Source organism: Pongo abelii, chromosome 2 (genome assembly GCF_028885655.2).
Source record: "Pongo abelii isolate AG06213 chromosome 2, NHGRI_mPonAbe1-v2.0_pri, whole genome shotgun sequence".
NCBI lineage: Eukaryota > Metazoa > Chordata > Mammalia > Primates > Hominidae > Pongo > Pongo abelii.
This window is the reverse complement of record NC_085928.1, coordinates 167356597-167381611: the sequence shown is the minus strand read 5'-3', so window position 1 is coordinate 167381611 and position 25015 is coordinate 167356597. Positions and strand designations below refer to the sequence as shown.

Genomic DNA, 25015 nt, shown 5'->3' with positions numbered 1-25015 from the left:
ATTGGAATTTTTTTAAAGTTCAGCAAGTAGATCTTATAAACTGCCAAGGTTACAAACTGCTGCATTCAAGAGAGTCCCACTCCCACATTTCCTCTTATAGAGTAGTGATCAGAATCATCAGCTCAAACAATCTTAAATCCCAAGATCCTTCTGACCTAATTCACTAGTTGGATTTGAGACAGGATGATGGCGTGGAAAGAGACCCTACAGAGGTGGCCAAGAGATCTGGGCTCCAGATAGGGTTCTCTTCTACTGCTCCCCAGAAATGTGACTTCTTTAGACTTAAATGCCCCAGATCTCAGCTTTCTGGCCTGAAAAATGAAGGAATTAGACTGGATTGGTGTTTTCCAAACTTTTATTATCAGTGACTACCTTTTAAGCCCCCTGGATATAGTTTGGATCTGTGTCCCCACTCAAACCTCACGTTGAATTGTAATCCCCATTGTTGGAGGTGGGACTTAGTGGAAGGTGATTGGATCATGGGGGTGGCTTTCATGAATGGTTTAGTACCATCCCCTTGGTGCTGTTTCTCATGATAGTGAGCAAGTTCTCACGAGACCTGGTTGTTTAAAAGTGTGGCACCTCCCCTCTCTCTCGCTCTTGTTCTTGCTTTCACTATGTGATGTGCCTGCACCCACTTTGCCTTCTGGCATGACTGTAAGCTCCCTGAGGCCTCCCCAGAAGCAGATGCTGCTATGCTTTCTGTACAGCCTGCAGAACCATGAGGCAATTAAACCTCTTTTCTTTGTAACTTACCCAGTCTCTGGTACTTCTTTATTCTAATCCAGTAACATCCTAACACACCCTTCTTCCCAAATGGATATATTTTTTTAAAAAACTATATCAAATTTCATTTGTGTTAATAACATCCCCCCAATTAAATAAATTGAAGATATTGTCAGAAGTTTAAAGAAGGGACCTGGTGCTTAAATCCTTCTACAGATTACTTTTCTTCTCCACACTTTGACTAATCCTGTGTAAATGCAAAGTACTAAGTTGAGTGGGCATCAAATGCTATCCTTTATCTATCTTAGAAAACAGCTGAGAGGCTCACTGGGTGCTGGGAATTGTGGGGCCATCCTCACTTGCCACCTCCACTGCCACTCCAGCCTTGGCCAGTGGCCTTCAGGGAAGCCAGAGGACAATGAGACTGCTCAATGTACCTCTTGGAGTAAGCAGAGGCAGCTCCAGATGGAAGCTGTGACAAGAGATCCAGCCTTCAATGAGACAACATTTAATGCACTAACCCTGCTCGACAGAGAGATGAGGCCCGGGAACATCAGGCCACCCTCATCAAGCAGATTTCTCTCTCGTCTCTTCCTGTGAAGAGGGGTAAGTAAGGGAATGGAAGGAGGGGTGGAAGCTGCCTCCACAGCTTTCTGTAGGAGAGTTGAAGTTGGCAGAAGTTTTTTTCCTGAGGACTGATAGACGAATCCAAGAAGAAAAAAAAGAATGGATTCCTCTGATAATCCCTGCCCATCAGATTCTCTGATTAATGTAAAACTGCCAGTGTTATCATTGAACAAACAATGTTTAAGCCTAAAGCAAGGAAAACTGGTGTGTCAGCTCCTGTGTTTTATTAGGGATAAATGTTGATTGTTGTTAAGCTTATTTAAAAACACTAAAAGTAGCTTATAGATCCCATGACTGGCTTTAAAATTAGGGGATGGAAACTGGTGTTTGGGACTCCTGAATTAGATGGTTCTAAGATTCTTTTAACACTAAAACCCCAAAATTCTGTCATTTAAAAACTTATATAGAGCAAAGGGTTTAAAAAAATTTTGTTGGTGTCAAAAATGAATCAATATTAAAGAAAAAATATAGAATTTTGTTTTAACCAATACATATACTTTGAAAGTGCTCAAAACGAATTTATGGGATAATGGGAGGTAACTTTTTAGGAACTTGAATTGCACTGTGCATTGTTTTAGACAGACCACTCAGAGAATCCTAGGTATGTGGAAAAAGCCTTCTGTTTTAGCCAAAATTCTTTTGTCAACTCATCTTAAGCAACTGGAGTGGATGTTGAGAAAACAAAAATATGCATAAAATAATACTTTCTTATACTGTGTTAACTTTTGTTACTTAATGGCTAATTATTTCATTTGATGAATACCAATGGTTCCTGCTTACCTCAAACCTTATCTTGTCTGTTGCCTTTTAAGTACTATGAGACTTCGCTATTTCACTTCTTCCTGAGAAGTAAGGGTATAAATCTTAAAAGAGACTAAATGAATCCACATTGATATTCATGAGCGTCTCTATAGTGAGTGTGCCTGGCAGGTAAAGCATGTGTGGTGGTGAAATGGGGCTGACATGTCAATTTTCCAGCAATGCTTGACCTCTCTTCTCACTCAAACTTCCCTGTTCACACATGTGAGGGATCACTCCTTCATACTACATGACCAAGCCACAGCTGATCAGACCAAGGGTAGGTGGCTAACTTAAGGGCAACCAAAACATTGGTTGGGTTCAGCCAGATTTTTCCTTACAATTTGAATGAACAGATACAGATACAGTAATCAAAGAGTGATGTGCCTGAGATCTCAAAAGTCACAGACTCAGGGCCAAAGTTCACTCCAGCCTAAGTGTGAGCTGAAGTCATGAGGAAGCAGAAACTATAAGCCCTGCAGACAAAGGCAGTCTGCAAGAGAATGGACCTTCTGCAGGGAAAAGTGAAAATGAGAGACTGTGTAGACCAAGAAAGAAGCAAGAGCTGTAACCTAAAGACTTAACAGTCCAGCTAAACTTAGTGTAACTTAGACTCTATGCGATTCCTCTTAATCTGTATCATTTCCATAGCTCTTTTTTAAAAACTGAAGCTCACTTAAACCAGTCACTGTCCCTTGTAGCCAAAGTACCTTTGTTAAAATGTCTAGTGGGGAAGAGATTCTCTTACCTCTGTTGCAGTGAGAGAATTATCTGGGGTTTCAACGTATACTTTTCTCACCCTTCCTTGTGCCTGCTGCCTGCATCCTCTGTTGTTTCAGACAAGTAAGGATGGGCTTAAGCAAAACATACCAACCTGTTTCTCTATAAAACTATTATAAAGAAATGAGGAAAATATTTTTATTTCTGTATTTGATGAGTTAATAGGGTTTCTCCAACACATAGGTAGCTATGCCTGGCTCACCCACAGGCCACATGATTGAACAAATACTTAACAATCTACTATGTGCCCAGAATATAAAATAAATAAGAAAATATTTCATGCCTAGAGGAGTGTGTAGTCTGAGAAGACACACATAGTCTATTAGCTATTATAGTCATCAAAGTCATTCCTCACACTTTCATTTAATCTCATTATGCATCCTATAAGTGATTTGTGGGAAGTCCTATAGGAATGCAGAGGACAGTATGGGCTGTATGGGTCATTCTGGTTGAGGAGTTGAGGAAAGCTTCACAGAAATGAGAAGAAGTGATTTAAACTATGTCTAGTGTATCATGTTTTCCAAAGTGTGCTCTGTGGAACACTAGTTGCATGAAATACAATCATGTATAAATAGACAGATGGATGGATGGATGGATAAATGGGCAGACAAATAGATCTATGAACAAATAACCTTCAAAAGTTCTAGGCTTCACAAAGTTTACAATTTCTTTACTGTAGGCCTTCTCAGGAAGGGTCCTTAATATTTGAATCTGAATTTTGAATTTCCAAGAAAGACATATAGCATTGACCAAATTATTGGTTTACAAGATTCTTTTTTCCTTTGAGCCTTTTACAAGAAGCAGTATTTTGCAAGCCAGATTTAAAAAATTGAATTTTGCCCATTTCTTCTTATTTCTTACTCCTGTTATTTAGAATGGTTAGAATGATGATCATTATGCAGCCATGATGACGTCTTTAATATGATCATTTAATAAGACTACAAAGACAAAACTTGTTTACAGATTCCTAAAATGTTCTATCAATAGTTCTTCAAAAAATTTGTTTTATTTTAATAAAAACTTGATCCAATCTGACTTAAATACAAAGAAAGCTTCTACAGGTTTTTGGATAATCCTTTATCAAGTTGCTGAAACTTTATCAAAATCCTTTCAAGAACAGCAGTCAAGAAGTGAGGTCCAATAAGCCTTGGAGATTCTGGGCCATGTCAGTGTGCCAAAGTGTTGTAGCCTGGATTACACATGCCTCATTGCCTCCCCTTACAGTCAGGTTGCCATTAGCATTCTGGGGTTATTCCCATGATCACACAACTGGCTCCAGCTCCCCACATCCTGGGTGATGTTTGTTCAGCACAGATGAGAGAAAGTTCTTGCCTCAGAGCCAATAGCAATTCAAAGCCCTGACTGTCTTGTGTCTCAGCATGTTTAAATCCAGCTGCTTAATCTGAATCTTTAGTGCTTCTCACCATTGTGTTTGTTTTTCTTCTTGCTAATTTGTGAGAGATGAAATGACCTCCTCAAAAGCCTTTATTTGAGGGCTCATTAAAATTCTAGGAAGTCTTTCATTTGCTTGTTCCTTCACAGGCATTAATTTGCATGGTCCATCATAACAAGAGAGTTAAGGACAACGTGGAAGTATTCAACACAGCATTTCACTCCTAACCATTGTTACTCCACAGACCAAATCAGCTATGTGGGCCCATGATGCTATGGGCCAACAGTCCGTGTGTCTCTCCTGCCATATTCTATGTCATTTATTAAAGAGAACACTACACTCTGGAAAATCACTTATTATGACAGCCTTTTCCCCTTGCACTAAATAAAAGTGGGGAGAAAAATGGTTAACAAGAAAATCTCTGTAGGAGTCTCCTTAGTAGTTTGATTCCGATGAAACTTGACTGTTTTTACTTTATAGTTTTCAGGTCTTTCATAAGTTGACCATAGCTACCACAGCAGTCAGGTTTTCCCGTTGGAAAATTGAAAAACATGACCCTTTGACACCTGAACAGTTTTGCCTCCCTGTAAATTAGGAGTTTTCTTTCCAAGATTGCTAATTCATTCTTCCTCATGACATCTTACTCTTGTTTTATAATCTCTTCTTCTTGTTTCACAGATGCAATTTTTCTTCCTGTTTCACAGATTTCACAGATGCAATACTTTTTTTTTTTTTTTTTTTTTGACACAGAGTCTTGCTCTGTTGCCCAGGCTGGAGTGCAGTGGTGCTATCTCGGCTCACTGTGAGCTCCGTCTCCCGGGTTCACACCATTCTCCTGCCTCAGACTCCTGAGTAGCTGGGACTATAGGCACCCGCCACCACACCCAGCTAATTTTTTGTATTTTTAGTAGAGACAGGGTTTCACCCTGTTAGCCAGGATGGTCTCGATCTCTTGACCTCGTGATCTGCGCACCTCGGCCTCCCAAAGTGCTGGGATTACAGGCATGAGCCACCGTGCCCGGCCCACAGATGCAATTCTTTCTTTATCTCACTAGAGATTTTTAATCTAATTATTTTAAATTTCTCTTCTGACTGCTTTAACTGTGTTTCTTTCTATGTAGCTTTTTTAACTTAATTTTTTTGTGTCTATTCCCCCTCTTTTCTTTCATGACACTGACTTTCCTCAAATGCTGGTGCTTCTTGGTTGTGCACCCATTTTTTTTTTTTTGCAATAGATTTCTTACCAAGATGGTAGCTTCTTGCATTGCTACCTAACCTTTATATTTTTTCATACAGATACTGTTAGTTTCTCTATGAGGGTCCACTGATACTCCTTAGCGTTTTTTGGCAAAGTGTGTGGGAGGGGGAGGGCATGTGTTGCAGTGAGTGCTCAGTCCACCATCTTATACTATAAACTATAAATAAGTGTTAATTTTAGTTACTTTTATGCATGCTCTTACGTTCTGGGAAATTTTATTCAGAAACTTGAAAAAATATTCAGGGCTTTTCTTGGAGGCTGTCAGATTCTATAGTCTCATGTTTGAAAGTCAAATATTTCAGGCTTCATTTTTGCTAAGGCATTTATTCACATTCTCGAACATCTGTTTATTGAATCTGCTATGTGTTTTGGAATCATTCGTGTCTACCAGTCCTGACCTTAACACTAATTAGGATGTGTAGCCTTCAGCTCATTTAGTCTCACTTTCCAGGGTTAACTTACAGATGAGTTTTGTATGCAAAACAACTACCAGAGTGTCTGGTACACAGCAAATGCTCAGGAAAAAAGAAGAAAAAAAAATCCTATGCTTTTCTGCCCACATACAAATGAATTTCTGTGTTCTTTGTCTTTGTACATGTAAATTTTCATCTGGTATGATTTTCCTTCTGCCTGAAAGATTACCTTTCATATTTTAATAGAGCAGATCTCCTTGTAATGAACTCCATCAGGTTTTGTATGTCTGAAAAAGTCTTTATTTCATCTTCATTTATAAAAGATACTATTTCTGGGCATAGGATTCTAGATTGACTTTTATGTCTTGGTATGGATTGATGTGCTCCACTGTCTTCTGGCGTGCATTATTTCTGAAGGGAAGTTTGCTGTCATTCTTATCTTCATTCCTTTGTATGCAGTATGTCTTTTTTCCTCTGGCTGCTTTGAAGACTCTCTCTTTATCGCTATTTTAAAGCAATTCGATTATTAGGTGATTTGGTGTACAGTTCTACAGAGGCAATGAGTTTGCACAAATGCCCAGCATTGTCTTTCTGCCCATTTTCAGTGACACACTGAAGTTTTTTCAGAATGTCTTCTGAGCCAAGTAGTTCTCCTTCCTTATCCCTCCTTTAAACCCAAATATCTTGGGTTTGAAAGTCAACTGAGCTTCTTGGATCTGCCAGTTTATACTTTATAATTTAGAAGCATTCATTATTTCACCAATTTTTTTATCTCTACCTCTCCTTCCGAAACTCCAATTACATGTTTTTCAGTTTCCTTGAAGTTGTCTCACTGTTTACTAAGGCTATATTACTTTCAGTTTAGTCTTTTGTCTCCCTGTGTTTTATTTTGGAGAGTTCCTATTTCTATGTCCTCAAGTTCTCTAATCTTTACCTTACCAGTGTCTAGTCTGCTATTGATTCTGTTCAGTGTATTTGCCCTACAAGACATTTTAGTTTTCATCTCTAGTAGTTCAAATTACATATTTTTCTATCTTCCTCTACTTAACTTGCTTATGCTTTTCTCTATCTCTTTGAACTTATGGGCTCTAGTTATAATTATGAGATACCATCTCACACCAGTTAGAATGGCAATCATTAAAAAGTCAGGAAACAACAGGTGCTGGAGAGGATGTGGAGAAATAGGAAAACATTTACACTGTTGGTGGGACTGTAAACTAGTTCAACCATTGTGGAAGTCAGTGTGGCGATTCCTCAGGGATCTAGAACTAGAAATACCATTTGACCCAGCCATCCCATTACTGGGTATATACCCAAAGGACTATAAATCATGCTGCTATAAAGACACATGCACATGTATGTTTATTGCGGCACTATTCACAATAGCAAAGACTTGGAACCAACCCAAATGTCCAACAATGATAGACTGGATTAAGAAAATGTGGCATACATACACCATGGAATACTATGCAGCCATAAAAAATGATGAGTTTATGTCCTTTGTAGGGACATGGATGAAATTGGAAATCATCATTCTCAGTAAACTATCGCAAGGACAAAAAACCAAACACCACATGTTCTCACTCATAGGTGGGAATTGAACAATGAGAACACATGGACACAGGAAGGGGAACATCACACTCTGGGGACTGTTGTGGGGTTGGGGGAGGGTGGAGGGATAGCCTTAGGAGATATACCTAATGCTAAATGACGAGTTAATGGGTGCAGCACACCAGCATGGCACATGTATACATATGTAACTAACCTGCACGTTGTGCACATGTACCCTAAAACTTGAAGTATAATAAAAAAAAATTGTTTAAAAATCTTTGTCTAAGGTCTCTCTGACCTTCTCTGGCCCTCCTGTCTCCCACTCCTTTTCTCCCCCAAGGCGTGTAATAGAAACCAGAATTCTTCTCTCCTGAGGTAGATCATAGAAACTAGAACTCCTCTCCTCCAGAGCAAGCTATAAAACTTAGAAAGGTCATACTCTGACCCACTTCTCCCAAAAGTACATCACAAGACCTTCATTCCAGAGAGTTCTTCCCTATACCCAGGGGAAGGAATGTTACACAGAGAGGCCAAGTAAAATCTGAACAGACAGGCCTTGCTAAGTTCCCTTCAATTGATTACCATTAGCTCATACTCCTTTTGTCCAATCACGTTTCCCCACAGCTATCCACTTCTTTCGTCAAACTTAGCATAAAAGTAGACTTTTTCCAAGTGTCTTTGGGTCTTCATTTCTGAAGGCTCCCATGTCACATAAAACTTTGTTAAATAGGCCAGGCATGGTGGCTCACACCTGTAATCCCAGTACTTTGGGAGGCCAAGGCAGGCAGATCGGATCACTTGAGGCTAGAGTTCACAACCAGCCTGGCCAATGTGGTGAAAGCCTGTCTCCACTAGAAACAAACGAACTAAATCTTCCCAAATTTGTTAAATAAATTTGTTATGCTTTTCAAAAAATAAAAATAGAATCCTTGCAAGGTCTTTCCACTGTGGCTTTCCATGAGAGCGTGAATTAATAATCCTGGTCTGTTCCTTTCCAGTAGTTCTTTCCTTGCCTGTGATAGTTTCTTCACTTGCATACACTGATCAGCCCTCACTGGAAGACTCATAGGGGAATACCTGCAGGCCTCTAGAGGTCCTTTCTCTGTGCAGCTCTCTCATCTTAGTAACTCTGTCCAGTTAGAGTTGCTTTGGCCTTCCTTAATTCTCAGCTCATCTCCTCAACTCAGAGAGACCTCAAGGTTCTGTCTGGATTCCCTCTCCCTGCAGAGTAGCCTGAAAACTCTCCCTAGGCAATAAGCTGGGGCAGTCATAGGGTTCACCTTGTTTGTTTCCCTGTTCTCAGGGATTGTTATACTATGCAGCTTGTTTCCTGATCTCTGAAAATCATTTTTCCATATATTTTGTTTGTTTCATTATTGGTATAAAACAGTAGGGTAAATCCAATTCTTGTTACTCCATTTTGGAAATCAGCATAAATGCTCAGTCAATTATGATTATTTTTATTTTTTACCTTAATGGTGTGCCCAACATTATCTTTGGCCCTATGGATTTAAAGAAGCATAAGATAAAACTCTTATCTATGTATGCACTCTTTGTCTTTATTCATCTGCATATCTCTACATTTTAGTATTCTGTTTCCTTTTAAACCACTAAACCTATCCTAACCAACACATTTTCCTGTGTTTCCTTCTAGTCTTTGTAACAATTATTTTTTAGTATTTGCATATTCTTTCATTGACTAGATGCACCTAATTTACTTACTCATCCACCAATTTTTGAGTAATTAGGTTGTTTGCAATTTTCTTGGCTGTAGATAAAACCAAAATGTAATTGTGTGTGTGTGTGTGTGTGTATGTGTTGAGAAATCACTAAATTAGGTTCCTCTGTGATTTGCAACAAGCAGGTAAGCCTTAATAATCTTACCAAGTGTGAGCTCTACTTGTTTTGTCTACAGTTTTCTTCCTTTATTTCCTCCTTCCATTCTCTCTCTTTCTCTCTTATTCTCCTTCTTTCTTCCTCTCCCTCTTTCCCTTCTTTCTTTCTTCCCAATGAGCATTTATTGAACACTTCTATGTTCTAGGCACTGTGCTGGTGCATGAAGTTTAACTGTGGACAAAAGCCAGGATTCTTGCCTTAGAGGACTTATGGTCAGGATGAGGGCAGATAGGAAATTAAATAAATAAAAACAATACATAATAAGTGCTCTTACAGGGTAAATCCATTTGAAGAATTCAAATAGCATTCATTCACACAAGTTCCACATATCTCTCACAGGACAGTAAGAGATAGGAGGAAAGAATACATAGGCACTCTGGCTAGCCTCTCCTTGTCAATGATGCAGTGCAAGAACATGCAAGGAGTTGAATATCTGACAGGCCTGGGTTTGAGACCAGGCTCTGCTACCTACTAGCTGGATAAGCAGGGACCAGTTATTCAACTTTGCTCATTCTGATTTTTAATGTCTAAATGAGAGTCATAATTTATCATGGGGCGCTGTGAGAATTAAAGACAATGTTTGTAAAGTGCAAGGCACATAGTAGGTGCTTAGAAAATGGTAGATAATATTATTACTAGCTGTTTGATACTGAACAAGACAGCTCTTTAGACTTCGGTTTACTTATCTGTAATGAGATTATGTGGAAGGTCTGTTTTTAAAGTTCTACAGAGGCAATGAGTTTGCACAAATGCCCAGCATTGTCTCTCTGTCATTTTCAGTGACACACTGAAGTTTTTTCAGAATGTCTTCTGAGCCAAGTAGTTCTCCTTCCTTATCCCTCCTCTTGGCTGTGAGCTGAGGCTATTCTAAAATTTAGTAGAATTCTTCTTTATCTGGAAACCAGGCAGTCATTTGGAAACAGCCCATTTGCCAGCTGTCTCCCAACAAACACCTAGAAAGTCTGGCATGAACGTTGGATAGCAGTTCAGGTTCAATTTACAATGAATAAACCAACATTTTTATGTCAAGGAGAAACATTAGCACACTAAATGAATAAGCAAAAATCAAACATCAAATATTTCTCCAAGCAGAAGACATAGAGGGCATTTCAGATCAGCTCCAATAAGAAGGTAGAAAATAACTTAGATTTTTTTAAATTGTCTATGTTCCAGAAGTAGCAACTTTAAAAATTTCATAAAGTGAGAACTTCTATGCCCTCCCAAGCATAAGAGCCATCTTTCATGAAATAGACTTCCGGTGGCCAAAAAACAGAGAAACATGTAAGAATGGTTCTGAATTTTGTTGAGGCAACCTTTTATTCGAAACCTTCCCTTCCTGGCTGCTGAACATTGAGGAAAAGCTCTTCCCCATCATTTCTTTCTTGCAAGTGTATTTTTCTATTTCCTAAATTCCAGGCTGTATATTTCTTTTTTTTTTTTTAAATAAAAAGAACTTTTATTAAAAAGCCTTTCCTCTTGTTGAAATTGTCTATGCACTATCAATGCATAATTATTATTTCTTACGTGATACAAGAGTGAAGCAACCACGATATATGAAAGTCCAGAAAACATTTTCAAGCAATGTTTAAAGCAAAATAATAAATTTCTGATAAACTATAACGCTCAGAGTCAACTGCAAAAATCACTACCAACTTCAGGTGAGATTATGACTGTACAAAGAGACAAAAGAAATAGGAGAAAACTCTACATGCTGTTATAAAATATTTTCTCTTGTGATACATTTAGGGAGATTATCAGTTATCAGAAAATTTGGGTAAGAATTCATTGCCAGAATTAGGCAGCACACATAAGTTCATTGTCAACAGAGCAATGGCCTGTATTCTGGTTTCTTGCTGGCGTGATGAAGAGCGTAGAGATTACGCCTATTCTTATGTGAAGTTCACAGGATTTCTCCTCTGTTACATCCCCTCTTCAGTTTCTTTTTTTTTTTTTTTTTTTGCTTAACCCAATTTAAGTTGGGTTTTCTTTTTTTTTTTTTCTTTTATTATTATTATTATTATTATTATACTTTAGGTTTTATGGTACATGTGCCCAATGTGCAGGTAAGTTACATATGTATACATGTGCCATGCTGGTGCGCTGCACCCACCAACTCGTCATCTAGCATTAGGTATATCTCCCAATGCTATCCCTCCCCCCTCCCCCCAACCCACAACAGTCCCCGAAGTGTGACGTTCCCCTTCCTGTGTCCATGTGTTCTCATTGTTCAATTCCCACCTATGAGTGAGAATATGCGGTGTTTGGTTTTTTGTTCTTGTGATAGTTTACTGAGAATGATGATTTCCAATTTCATCCATGTCCCTACAAAGGACATGAACTCATCATTTTTTATGGCTGCATAGTATTCCATGGTGTATATGTGCCACATTTTCTTAATCCAGTCTATCATTGTTGGACATTTGGGTTGGTTCCAAGTCTTTGCTATTGTGAATAATGCGGCAATAAACATACGTGTGCATGTGTCTTTATAGCAGCATGATTTATAGTCCTTTGGGTATATACCCAGTAATGGGATGGCTGGGTCGAATGGAATTTCTAGTTCTAGATCCCTGAGGAATCGCCACACTGACTTCCACAAGGGTTGAACTAGTTTACAGTCCCACCAACAGTGTAAAAGTGTTCCTATTTCTCCACATCCTCTCCAGCACCTGTTGTTTCCTGACTTTTTAATGATTGCCATTCTAACTGGTGTGAGATGGTATCTCATTGCGGTTTTGATTTGCATTTCTCTGATGGCCAGTGATGGAGAGCATTTTTTCATGTGTTTTTTGGCTGCATAAATGTCTTCTTTTGAGAAGTGTCTGTTCATGTCCTTCGCCCACTTTTTGATGGGGTTGTTTGTTTTTTTCTTGTAAATTTGTTAGAGTTCATTGTAGATTCTGGATATTAGCCCTTTGTCAGATAAGTGGGTTGCGAAAATTTTCTCCCATTTTGTAGGTTGCCTGTTCACTCTGATGGTAGTTTCCTTTGCTGTGCAGAAGCTCTTTAGTTTAATTAGATCCCATTTGTCAATTTTGGCTTTTGTTGCCATTGCTTTTGGTGTTTTAGACATGAAGTCCTTGCCCATGCCTATGTCCTGAATGGTATTGCCTAGGTTTTCTTCTAGGGTTTTTATGGTTTTAGGTCTAACATTTAAGTCTTTAATCCATCTTGAATTGATTTTTGTATAAGGTGTAAGGAAGGGATCCAGTTTCAGCTTTCTACATACGGCTAGCCAGTTTTCCCAGCACCATTTATTAAATAGGGAATCCTTTCCCCATTTCTGGTTTTTCTCAGGTTTGTCAAAGATCAGATGGTTGTAGATATGTGGCATTATTTCTGACGGCTCTGTTCTGTTCCATTGATCTATATCTCTGTTTTGGTACCAGTACCATGCTGTTTTGGTTACTGTAGCCTTGTAGTATAGTTTGAAGTCAGGTAGCGTGATGCCTCCAGCTTTGTTCTTTTGGCTTAGGATTGACTTGGCGATGCGGGCTCTTTTTTGGTTCCATATGAACTTTAAAGTAGTTTTTTCCAATTCTGTGAAGAAAGTCATTGGTAGCTTGATGGGGATGGCATTGAATCTGTAAATTACCTTGGGAAGGATGGCCATTTTCATGATATTGATTCTTCCTACCCATGAGCATGGAATGTTCTTCCATTTGTTTGTATCCTCTTTTATTTCCTTGAGCAGTGGTTTGTAGTTCTCCTTGAAGAGGTCTTTCACATCCCTTGTAAGTTGGATTCCTAGGTATTTTATTCTCTTTGAAGCAATTGTGAATGGGAGTTCACTCATGATTTGGCTCTCTGTTTGTCTGTTATTGATGTATAAGAATGCTTGTGATTTTTGCACATTGATTTTGTATCCTGAGACTTTGCTGAAGTTGCTTATGAGCTTAAGGAGATTTTGGGCTGAGACAATGGGGTTTTCTAGATATACTATCATGTCATCTGCAAACAGGGACAATTTGACTTCCTCTTTTCCTAATTGAATACCCTTGATTTCCTTCTCCTGCCTAATTGCCCTGGCCAGAACTTCCAACACTATGTTGAATAGAAGTGGCGAGAGAGGGCATCCCTGTCTTGTGCCAGTTTTCAAAGGGAATGCTTCCAGTTTTTGCCCATTCAGTATGATATTGGCTGTGGGTTTGTCATAAATAGCTCTTATTATTTTGAGATACGTCCCATCTATTCCTAATTTATTGAGAGTTTTTAGCATGAAGGGTTGTTGAATTTTGTCAAAGGCCTTTTCTGCATCTATTGAGATAATCATGTGGTTTTTGTCTTTGGTTCTGTTTATATGCTGGATTACATTTATTGATTTGCGTATATTGAACCATCCTTGCATCCCAGGGATGAAGCCCACTTGATCATGGTGGATAAGCTTTTTGATGTGCTGCTGGATTCTGTTTGCCAGTATTTTATTGAGGATTTTTGCATCAATGTTCATCAAGGATATTGGTCTAAAATTCTCTTTTTTTATTGTGTCTCTGCCAGGCTTTGGTATCAGGATGATGCTGGCCGCATAAAATGAGTTAGGGAGGATTCCCTCTTTTTCTATTGATTGGAATAGTTTCAGAAGGAATGGTACCAGCTCCTCCTTGTACCTCTGGTAGAATTCGGCTGTGAACCCATCTGGTCCTGGACTTTTTTTGGTTGGTAAGCTATTGATTATTGCCACAATTTCAGCTCCTGTTATTGGTCTATTCAGAGATTCAACTTCTTCTTGGTTTAGTCTTGGGAGGGTGTATGTGTTGAGGAATTTATCCATTTCTTCTAGATTTTCTAGTTTATTTGCATAGAGGTGTTTGTAATATTCTCTGATGGTAGTTTGTATTTCTGTGGGATCGGTGGTGATATCCCCTTTATCATTTTTTATTGCATCTATTTGATTCTTCTCTCTTTTTTTCTTTATTAATCTTGCTAGCGGTCTATCAATTTTGTTGATCCTTTCAAAAAAGCAGCTCCTGGATTCATTTATTTTTTGAAGGGTTTTTTGTGTCTCTATTTCCTTCAGTTCTGCTCTGATTTTAGTTATTTCTTGCCTTCTGCTAGCTTTTGAATGTGTTTGCTCTTGCTTTTTTAGTTCTTTTAATTGTGATGTTAGGGTGTCAATTTTGGATCTTTCCTGCTTTCTCTTGTGGGCATTTAGTGCTATAAATTTCCCTCTACACACTGCTTTGAATGCATCCCAGAGATTCTGGTATGTTGTGTCTTGGTTCTCGTTGGTTTCAAAGAACATCTTTATTTCTGCCTTCATTTCGTTATGTGCCCAGTAGTCATTCAGGAGCAGTTTGTTCAGTTTCCACGTAGTTGAGCGGTTTTGAGTGAGATTCTTAATCCTGAGTTCTAGCTTGATTGCACTGTGATCTGAGAGACAGTTTGTTACAATTTCTGTTCTTTTACATTTATTGAGGAGAGCTTTACTTCCAAGTATATGGTCAATTTTGGAATAGGTGTGGTGTGGTGCTGAAAAAAATGTATATTCTGTTGATTTGGGGTGGAGAGTTCTGTAGATGTCTATTAGGTCTGCTTGGTGCAGAGCTGAGTTCAATTCCTGGGTATCCTTGTTGACTTTCTGTCTCGTTGATCTGTCTAATGTTGACAGTGGGGTGTTAAAGTCTCCCATTATTAATGTGTGGGAGTCTAAGTCTCTTTGTAGGTCACTCAGGACTTGCTTTATGAATCTGGGTGTTCCTGTATTGGGTGCATATATATTTAGGATAGTTAGCTCTTCTTGTTGAATTAATCCCTTTACCATTATGTAATGGCCTTCTTTGTCTCTTTTGATCTTTGTTGGTTTAAAGTCTGTTTTATCAGAGACTAGGATTGCCACCCCTGCCTTTTTTTGTTTTCCATTTGCTTGGTAGATCTTCCTCCATCCTTTTATTTTGAGCCTATGTGTGTCTCTGCACGTGAGATGGGTTTCCTGAATACAGCACACTGATGGGTCTTGAGTCTTTATCCAATTTGCCAGTCTGTGTCTTTTAATTGGAGCATTTAGTCCATTTACATTTAAAGTTAATATTGTTATGTGTGAATTTGATCCTGTCATTATGATGTTAGCTGGATATTTTGCTCGTTAGTTGATGCAGTCTCTTCCTAGTCTCAATGGTCTTTACATTTCGGTATGATTTTGCAGTGGCTGGTACCGGTTGTGCCTTTCCATGTTTAGCGCTTCCTTCAAGAGCTCTTTTAGGGCAGGCCTGGTGGTGACAAAATCTCTCAGCATTTGCTTGTCTGTAAAGTATTTTATTTCTCCTTCACTTATGAAGCTTAGTTTGGCAGGATATGAAATTCTGGGTTGAAAATTCTTTTCTTTAAGAATGTTGAATATTGGCCCCCACTCTCTTCTGGCTTGTAGGGTTTCTGCCGAGAGATCCGCTGTTAGTCTGATGGGCTTCCCTTTGATGGTAACCCGTCCTTTCTCTCTGGCTGCCCTTAACATTTTTTCCTTCATTTCAACTTTGGTGAATCTGACAATTATGTGTCTTGGAGTTGCTCTTCTCGAGGAGTATCTTTGTGGCATTCTCTGTATTTCCTGAATCTGAATGTTGGCCTGCCTTGCTAGATTGGGGAAGTTCTCCTGGATAATATCCTGCAGAGTGTTTTCCAACTTGTTTCCATTCTCCCCATCACTTTCAGGTACACCAATCAGACGTAGATTTGGTCTTTTCACATAGTCCCACATTTCTTGGAGGCTTTGCTCGTTTCTTTTTATTCTTTTTTCTCTAAACTTCCCTTCTCGCTTCATTTCATTCATTTCATCTTCCAGGGCTGATACCCTTTCTTCCATTTGATCGCATCGGCTCCTGAGGCTTCTGCATTCTTCACGTAGTTCTCGAGCCTTGGTTTTCAGCTCCATCAGCTCCTTTAAGCACTTCTCTGTATTGGTTATTCTAGTTATACAGTCTTCTAAATTTTTTTCAAAGTTTTCAACTTCTTTGCCTTTGGTTTGAATATCCTCCCGTAGCTCGGAGTAATTTGATCGTCTGAAGCCTTCTTCTCTCAGCTCGTCAAAGTCATTCTCCGTCCAGCTTTGTTCCGTTGCTGGTGAGGAACTGCGTTCCTTTGGAGGAGGAGAGGTACTCTGGTTTTTAGAGTTTCCAGTTTTTCTGCTCTGTTTTTTCCCCATCTTTGTGGTTTTATCTACTTTTGGTCTTTGATGATGGTGATGTACAGATGGGTTTTTGGTGTGGATGTCCTTTCTGTTAGTTTTCCTTCTAACAGACAGAACCCTCAGCTGCAGGTCTGTTGGAGTACCTGGCCAGCCGTGTGAGGTGTCAGTCTGCCCCTGCTGGGGGGTGCCTCCCAGTTAGGCTGCTTGGGGGTCAGGGGTCAGGGACCCACTTGAGGAGGCAGTCAGCCCGTTCTCAGATCTCCAGCTGCGTGCTGGGAGAACCACTGCTCTCCTCACAGCTGTCAGACAGGGACATTTAAGTCTGCAGAGGTTACTGCTGTCTTTTTGTTTGTCTGTGCCCTGCCCCCAGAGGTGGAGCCTACAGAGGCAGGCAGGCCTCCTTGAGCTGTGGTGGGCTCCACCCAGTTCAAGCTTCCAGGCTGCTTTGTTTACCTAAGCGAGCCTGGGCAATGGCGGGCGCCCCTCCCCCAGCCTCGCTGCCGACTTGCTGTTTGATCTCAGACTGCTGTGGTAGCAATCAGCGAGACTCCGTGGGCGTAGGACCCTCTGAGCCAGGTGCGGGCTATACTCTCCTGGGGCACCGTTTCCTAAGCCCGTTGGAAAAGCACATTATTCGGGTGGGAGTGGCCCGATTTTCCAGGTGCCGTCTGTCACCCCTGGAAGGGGAACTCCCTGACCCCTTGCGCTTCCCGAGTGAGGCAATGCCTCACCCGTGCTTCGGCTGGCACACGGTGCGCTCACCCACTGACCTGCGCCCACTGTCTGGCACTCCCTAGTGAGATGAACACGGTACCTCAGATGGAAATGCAGAAATCACCCGTCTTCTGCGTGGCTCACGCTGGGAGCTGTAGACCGGAGCTGTTCCTATTCGGCCATCTTGGCTCCTCCCCCCAGGCTGTATATTTCACAAATTCCAGGTGCTCTGCCTGTGTTATTAAGAATGGTAGATACTGGGGAGAACTTTATCAATCATCAACACCAACCTCTTTGCTTTATAGATAAGGAAGAAAAAGCCCAGGTTTAATAATAAGAATAATAATTCTCAATACATGTGAATGGAGAGAAAGATGAAAGAGAAAGTAAAAAGTGAAATGTTCCTAAACCATTAGTCACACTCAAAATGTTCTAATTTGTGAACTATTGAATTTGTGCTGCTGTTAAGAGCAGAGGAGATCACCTTTAGGCATATTTGGTCAATATCAAGTATCAGACACAAAATCACATGTTGCTAATTGTTCTTTAATCCTCAGAGCTGGGTTTCAAGGTCTTCAACACTGCATACTAGCCACCTGTTCTGATAGCTTTTTAAACAGTGAGTTTACAAACTTTTAACAAAAGCTTAGCTTAGGTAACTGCTGAAAATGAGACAAACTGATATCATGTGTCTCTTGATATGACTCATTAAGATGGACATAACTCTACTTATGTAGTATTCCCGCTCAAAATGTACAACCCAAATCTAATCATGAGAAACATCAGACAAGCCCAAACTGAGGGATAATATACAAAATAACTGACCTGTGGTCTTCAAAGATGCCAATGTCATAAAAGACAAAATAGTAAAAGGCTGAGGAACTGTTCCAGATTAAAGGAGATTAAAGAGACATGATAAGTAAATGTAATGCATGATTCATGATTAGATCTTGATAGGGCTGGAGAAAATATTATAAAGGACATTATTGGAACATGTATTAGTCAGCTCTGGCTGCCAGAACAAAATACCACAGTCTGGGTTGCTTAAACAACAGAAATTTTATTTTCTCACAGTTCTGGAGTCTAGAAATCCAAGATCAGGGTACCAGCAGGTCTTGTCTGGTGAATGATCTCTTCCTGACTTGCAGACAGCCACCTTTTAGCTGTGTCTCTGCATGGCAGGAAGAGACAGAGAAAGCACTCTTGTGTCTCCTCTTACAAGGGCACTAAGCCCATCAGACCCGGACCTTACCCTCATGACCTCCCAAAGGCCCCCCTCCCCAAGTACTCTTACACTGGGGAATAGGGCTTCAATTTATGAATTTAAGCAGACACAATTCAGTCCATAACAGTAGGGTTGATAAAATTCGAATATGGGCTAAATTTACATAATAGCATTGTGTCAATGTTAAATGGAATTTATAATAAACTGTGGTTATGTTAAAGAACATTCTCCTCCTTAGGTCATATACATTAAAGTATTTGGGGACAAGGAGAATCGTTGTACACAACTTACTTTCAAATGGTTAAGAAAAGCAATTATAGAAGAGTGTGTGTATGTGTGTGGTGGGGGCAGATAAAGAAAGAGGGAGGGAGAATAATGAAATGGAGCAAAATGATAACAGTTGGTGAAGATATGTAAAAGGTATATACGAATTCTTTTTATTAGTCTTGTAATTTTCTTTAAATTTGGAATTATCTAAAAATAAAAGTTGGGGGTTTTTTTCTTTTGTTTTTGTTTTGTTTTGTTTTGTTTTTGAGACGGAGTTTCGCTCTTGACACCCAGGCTGGAGTGCAGTGGTGTGATCTCAGCTCACTATAACCTCTGCCTCCTAGGTTTAAGCGATTCTCCTGCCTCAACTTCCCCAGTAGCTGGGATTACAGGCACCTGCCACCATGCCCAGCTAAGTTTGTTTGTTCAAAATAAAAGTTTTTAAAAGTTTACCAGTATCTTTCCAGGGTAGCCTGGGGGACAGGGTGCAGGGATGAAAAGAAACACATATATATATATGGAGATCGCCAACTTGTGTCCTGATACGTCGCCAAGAGCAGAAATTGGGACAGGGTGATGTAAGAGTGAGGTTGGTCCTCAGACTCTTGGACAGATGACTGGGTAGTGGCTGATTTGCAAACAGAACCTCTCTAATTTTATTTCACTAACATTTCAAATTGCCTGCTAATGTATCTACAAATCAAATGGACAAAATGACCTCTGTTAAATTCTCCATCCTTTTAAGAGAGTCATATGTAACTGACACTCTCAGTACTATGTGTCATGTGCCAGGCACATACCAACTCATAAAAATGTCCTAAGGCATTAATTATTGCAGCTAAGGAGAGTAAAGACAGTGGCTCCTGCTAATTGTCAAAGTCCCCTGTGTGACTGCACACTGCCACACACACAGTCGGAGCTTAAGAAACACGAATTGGTGATGAAAGTTGCCATTCTTCTTCCTTTGCAAGAAACAGCAGTGATTAAGTTGGGAGAACACATCAAAAACCCCCATGCCTGCTCAGGCACAAACACTGCAACAGAACTTGGATCCCAAGCAAGTGGTGGATGCCCTGCAATAGTGATCAGCAATTCTGTTTGATTTAGGAAGTGCTAATCAATAACGAGTCCAACTAGGAAAACTGCACTGGCTTAATCATTTTGCATCTGGTATCCAGGACTGACACACCCCAGCTGGAAGGGAGGAAAAGAGGCATAGGGAGAGAGAGGGAAGTAGAAGAGGGATGTGTGGTGGGGGGACACGAAAAAACAAGTTCATGAAAACCAAGTAAACCTTTCTGGAGTTAAAAATCGTTTCAACTTTCAAAGACGAAATCTCACCCCCAAGTGAAAGACATGACATAAATGCAAAGGCAAGCGAAGATAAACAAAAGGCCCCGCTCAGATGTTCCCGAGGTGATCCGTCATTGTCAAGGAATTCTTTACACATCATAATGATTCCGAGCACCATGACAGCTTGTCTCACATACTATTTCTATATCTTACAGGATTTTTTTCTTCCCTCCAGTAAACAGCCCTTTACAACACAAGGTTTGACTGTAATTTTCATCAAACTGCAACTTGTGCGGTTTGTGAGAGACGCATTATTACTTAAATCCAGCTGTACTGCTCTTTTACCTTCAAGGACTGTTCCCTTGATACACCCTGTCAGCTGAGGGTGTCAGGATAACAATTAGCCTGCAAATTCATCCATTTAAGTTAAAAACAAAATGCAATGGGATTGCAGGCAGAATGTGTTCAAACTCCCTTCCTATGGATTCAAGGTGGACCCAGCCCTCCTCCTGGACCAAGGATACCTGGAGACTGGACTCTGGGGGTTGGTGACAGAGGGGAGAAGACAAGATGCAGTCCCAGCCCATTGGCTTCAGCTGTAAACCATTGTCATGGAGGCAAATCTGCAGCTGAAAACCAGGCTGGCAGGCCAGCTGGTTGTCCATCTGAAGAAGCTAAGCACTAGCAGAGATGCAGGTCCATGATAAGGCAAATAGGTGGAAAATTGAGAGCAGGACACCCAGCAAGACGTTCTGAACAAAAGGCCAGAGGTAGAGCCTCCCAGGACTGCAGGCTCGTATCTTCAGACGCCTCTGACATCACTGAGAGGAGAGGAGTAGAAGTGGGGAAGGAAGAGGTTTTAGGGGTCCTCAGGAAGCCAGGATTCTGATGAAGGAAAAATATTGAACTGGGTGAGTTTTCTTGGCTACTTCAACACTAATATTTTGGGGCAAGCTAATTTCTCTTTGTGAAAATAAAAATGGACCCAATATAATGATGACTCTTTTGGCAATTTTCTGGGGTTTTGGTCAGATTGTTTTCTTGATGTTTTTGCCCTAAATCAATGCTTTTCATGAATAACAAGAAGACCTAAACAAGTAGAAATGACACTAAAGATATCACTGTACACCCATCAGATCGTCAATGGAACTCTCACTCCCTGAGGAGGAGAATATAAATTAGCTCCCATTGGAGAGCTCCTGGGCAGTTACTGGTTTATAGAGGTTCCCTCATTTATTGAGCAGTCTAGTCTCATTGGATAATAAACATGATGAGATTTTATTCCCTCTGACGAATGTCCAAACTGCACTATGTTAAGTCTCCCTGCCAGCTGAGGACAAGCTCTCTTAATAACCTTTGGCCAAATTCTCTAGCTTTTATCCCTTTTGCTTATTGGTGTGTTTAAAACTCAGTCCTGCTTGTTTACAAGTTTGGTCTCTTATCTGATGCAAAGCTCTTTTCCTCCTTCTCTTGGCTACAGCTACTGCTAGGGCTCTCTTAGCTGGTGGAGGTGGAATCCCAGCTGGCAGACTCTCAGATACCAACTTTCTATGTCTCCAGAGAAAAGGGAAAACAGCAAAGTTATTTCCTATGTGATTATGTGAGGGTGCAATCTTCTTTCTGTAGTGCTAGCTACATCTCTGGCCCATGCCAATGAGCTCTTGATGTCCTCCTCCACATGGCAACATCCAATTGCTGGGCTCTCATGGGGCGCAGGTATGGATTCTTTGAAGGGCTCCATGGGAACTTATCCCCTGAGTAATTGTCTGACATGGAATCTAACCTGCCTTCACTTCCTCCACCCTGCCTCAGTGTCTTGACAGGGCATGATATTCCCCTAGAGAATGGCACTCTGGTGGAGTACTACAAAGATGGCTGAAGTCCAGGCATGCTCCATGATGTTCTCTCAATTCATGTAAACCAGCAGTGGTATATTTGCCATGCTAAATGGTGGGAGGGCAGGTGTCCCTCTCTCAGTCCTACCTTCTCTCCTGCCTCCTCCTCCACACTCTGGCAGCATCAGGCACTCTGAAGGTCCAGGCTTTCACCCAATTTCCCATGAAAGAGGACCAGACTCTGACTGAGTTATGTGTGGAAGGGAAGGAGAATGATTCTGAAAGATGCCCAGAAAACCTTTATCAGTGATTATCTTTGGTCTTCCTTCCTTGGCTTTTATGGTGAATATTGTGGTTATGTGAAGAGAGGGAATATCCTCTCTTCATGAACTTAGTACTGCCTCCAAAGACCCCCTCCTTTCTTCCTGTTCTCTCCTTAAGTTGACTTGGGTGGAAGTGATTAGAATAACCTATTCTTAGCATTGGTGCTTCTCAGTATGCCCTCCTGGAAAGTAGCTGATCACAACTGCTATGACATGACTTCATAGTGGTTATATGGAATGTTGGGAACTCAACATTTTTTGTCCTAATCTTTAGGCCTTAGCCACAATTCTGATACAACAGGGAAAATAAAATAGAACATGTGGGTAGCAGACCACCCATCAATTCTAGCCTAAGTATGTATCCTAGAGAAATTCTCACACATATGCATGAAGAGAAGTCTACAAGAATATTTCTAGCAGTATTATTTATAATCATGAAAAATTGAGAACAATCTAAATTTTCACAATAATGGAATGAGTAAATAAAGTGTGGAAGCTGGGCTGGTATTCAGCCAGGTGTGTGCAGGTACACATAGATACAGAGTTACTGCTGTTTATGTGTGTTGGTTGGTTCCAGAGCCATGCCAGTTGCTAAATATTTTGAATATGACTTCCTAATCATTTGATTGACTACATTATAGACACAAAAATGAATAAACTAAGTCAATATTGATCAACATGAATAGGTCTCAAATGTGGGCTCAAAAAAGAGCAGAAAGAAAAATGATAAAATGTATGTATAATTTTAAAAGTATACAAAAGAATGTTGTTTGTGATTTATGTATATGTAAGTATTGATTATATTAAAACATGAGTAGGAAATGTTGCATCAAATTCGCGATAATGGTAGCCTCTAGGGTGGAAGCGGAGCTGAATTGGGGAAGAATACAGAGGGAACAGCATCTTTACCAGCTGTGTTTTATTTCTCATCTTAAAAAAAGTTCTGGATACCAAAAGCAAGAACAACAAAAGGAAAAATAGATAAAGTGGACTTCATTAAAATTTAAAACTCTTAAGCATCAAATGACATTATCAAGACAGTGAAAAGATAACCAAGAGAATGGGATAAAATATTTGGAAACTATGATCTGATAAGGGTTTAGCATTCAGAACATGCAAAGAACTCCTATAATGCAACAACAAAAAGACAACCCAAATTTTTTAAAAAGGGAAAAGAATTTGAATAAACATTTCATCATAGAAGATAAACAACCAATAAACACATAAAAAGATGCTCAATATCATTAGTCATTAGGAAATGCAAATCAAGACCACAATGAGATACTTCACTCACACCAACTAAAATGGCTATTTAAAAAACAGTAACAACAACCAAAACTAAAATCAAAAAATGGAAAATAAGTGTTGGCAAAGATGTGAAGAAATTGGAATTCTCATGCCTTGCTTGTGGGAAAATGGTACATCTGTTATGAAAGACAGTTTGGTAGTTCCTCAAAAAGCTAACCATAGAGTTATACATGACCCAGCCATTCCACATCTAATTATATACCCAAAGGAACCGAAATCAGGGACTCAAACAGGTAACTATATGCCAATGTTCATTACAAGATTATTCACAATAGCAAAAGATGGAAGCAACCCAAGTGTCCACCAGCTGATGAATGGATTTTTCAAATGTGATCTATATATACAATGGACTATTATTTAGCCATAAAAAGAAATGAAATTCTGACACATGTTACAATATGGATGAACCTTGGAAACATTTTGCTAAGTGAAATAAGCCAGATATAAAAGAATGAATATTGTATGATTCCACTTACATGAAATGTCTAGAACAAGCAAATTCATAGAAACAGAAAGTATATTAGAGATTACCAAGGTCAAAGGAAAGGGAGAATGAGAACTTGTTCAATGGTTATGAAGTTTCTGTTTAGGGTGATGATCAAATTTTGGTGGTGAAAACCATAGTGGTGGTAGTTGCACAATATTATGAATGTAATTAATGACACTAAATTGTACACCTAAAATGGTTAAAATGGCAAATTTTGTGTCATATATAGTTTACCATAATTTTAAAAAAGAATATATTATACCAAAAACCATTGAATTGTACACTTTAAATAGGTGAACTGTAGATCATATAAATTCTGCCTCAACAAAAGCTTTTTAAAAGATCTGAAGGAAATATGGCAAAACATAAATATTTATTAATTCTTGGAAATGGGTAAAGATGTTTAATTATTCTCTGTATTTGTCTAAAAGTTCAAAAACAATTTTCTAAATCAAAGAAACAAGACAAGAATCAAGTGGGTGGGAGAATGATATAATAAAGAGAATATAAACACTTAAGAAGAGGGAAATAAAAAAAGACAACATTACTGCCTCGTCACACTTGGAAATACCTGTGCATCTGTAAGCAAACCATCTCTTTGCCCACTATTTACTGCAAAATGGTGAAAGGAGGAAATATTGACCAAAAAAAGAATTTGTTATTCTTCTATTTTTCATTTGCACTATACAGGTACTAAGAGGCTAGGGTTTGTTTACCTGGAGATGCTTATCTCTACTAGTGGGAGAGGGACAGTCAGAAGCACCTGGGGCATGTTGGAACATTCCCAGGTTCACTCATCCCATCCCAGGGTTCCACAGTGCTCTGAAATCACTCCTCCTGGGGACTCATATTGCCACTTCCACCTTTGCTCCATAGCGTATATCCCTGATCTAGAGCAATGGTTCAGTGACACTCTGCTCACAATGCCAACGACTAGTCCACAGCTGCTGAAGAAGAGGCCAGGATACGCCTTCCTGCCCTCTTGGTCAGAACTGTGGGGT

At 39.7% G+C, this 25015-nt stretch overlaps 1 long non-coding RNA gene across 1 annotated transcript in view; it reads left to right on the top strand.

Annotated features, from left to right (window-relative positions):
• LOC134761129 (uncharacterized) overlaps positions 1–1332 on the top strand; it is a 97250-nt gene extending 95918 nt beyond the window's left edge. The window contains exon 3 of the long non-coding RNA XR_010139414.1: positions 1035–1332. This is a non-coding gene — a long non-coding RNA (uncharacterized LOC134761129). The remainder of the gene's footprint in view (positions 1–1034) is intronic.
• Positions 1333–25015: the final 23683 nt, after the last annotated feature.